Source organism: Octopus bimaculoides, chromosome 25 (genome assembly GCF_001194135.2).
Source record: "Octopus bimaculoides isolate UCB-OBI-ISO-001 chromosome 25, ASM119413v2, whole genome shotgun sequence".
Taxonomy (NCBI): Eukaryota; Metazoa; Mollusca; class Cephalopoda; order Octopoda; family Octopodidae; genus Octopus; species Octopus bimaculoides.
Window position 1 is genome coordinate 7,342,291 of NC_069005.1, and position 1,322 is coordinate 7,343,612.

The following is a 1,322-nucleotide window of genomic DNA, read 5'->3' on the forward strand; positions in this document are numbered from 1 at the left end:
TTCACCAGTCCTCAGTCAAATCGTCCAACCCATGCTAGCATGGAAAGCGGACGTTAAACGATGATGATGATGATGATGATGATATATATATATATATATATACACACACACACACACACGACAGGCATCTTTCAGTTTCCGTTTATCAAATCCACTCACAAATCTTTCATTGGCCCAAGGCTACAGTAGAAAACACTTGCCCAAGGTGCCATTGCAGTAGGACTGAACCGAGAACCATGTGGTTGGGAAGCAAGCTTCTTACCACACAGCCATGCCTGTGCTTATGTAGACCTCCAATTTAATATTTAGCTTGCACCCCCTCCCACCAAATTCTATACAGACCTCCAGGGGTCACAGGCACCCTCATTGAGAGCCACTAGATTAAGATTAAGAGATTGTAAGAAATCACTTACCCTTCAGTATATTCCACTTGTAAAAGACCAAGATATGCCTCCCATTTGTTGCCAATAACTTTTCCACAGGTGAAGCATCGAATAGGTATGATCATTTTGCTGGTGTTAATCAGACAAACTGAAACAAATCAAATATCATTAATGTTAATTAATTGAACAAACTAATTTGCAGGTGCAGACATGGCTGTATGGTTAAGCTCTCCATGCAACCACATGGCTTCAGGTTTAGCCCCACTGCATGGCACCATGGGCAAATATTAGGTTGTCAAGAACGTTCTTGCGGAATTTTTAATTTTGGTTTTAAATGAAGTATTTTAAAATTAATTTTCGTTAAATTACGTTGACTCTATATATAAATTTTAAAGCCCGTTTTTCGCTATTTCTAATCGTGTTACACTTTTTCTTTTTGAATAATTAGGTCATTTTTTCCGGACTGTTGAATACAACATCGACAAAAAGCGGGAGAAAAATATTGCAAAATATGAACACATGTGAATGACAAAGAAACGAGGAAGGTATCAAGTTGTCGTGAGATGTGCTAAAAACAACAGCTAAATCGCCCTTAAATCACATACACAAATATTTTTTTTTTTGTAGAATTCCTGTGTGTAGAAGACAAATTCAATAAAATTTTCTAAAAATTAAAAAGTTAGGAGGGCTTAAATGGGATACTTAAACCAGAATTCTGCCTTTTTTTTTTTTTTTAAGCCGTAGTTTTAAAATGCAGTCTGAACCTGCCATTTGTTTCTCTTGGTATTCTACAAAATACCAGAAAGTATTTTTTACATATTCGTAATTTTCGATATCTAAAACGTAGGGGTGCAAAAAACTTTTTTTTAAAAAATGCATTTTTCAAGGAGAGGTGAGAAACTGCATTAACCCCGAAAGTCCAACTGTACCAAGTCTCTA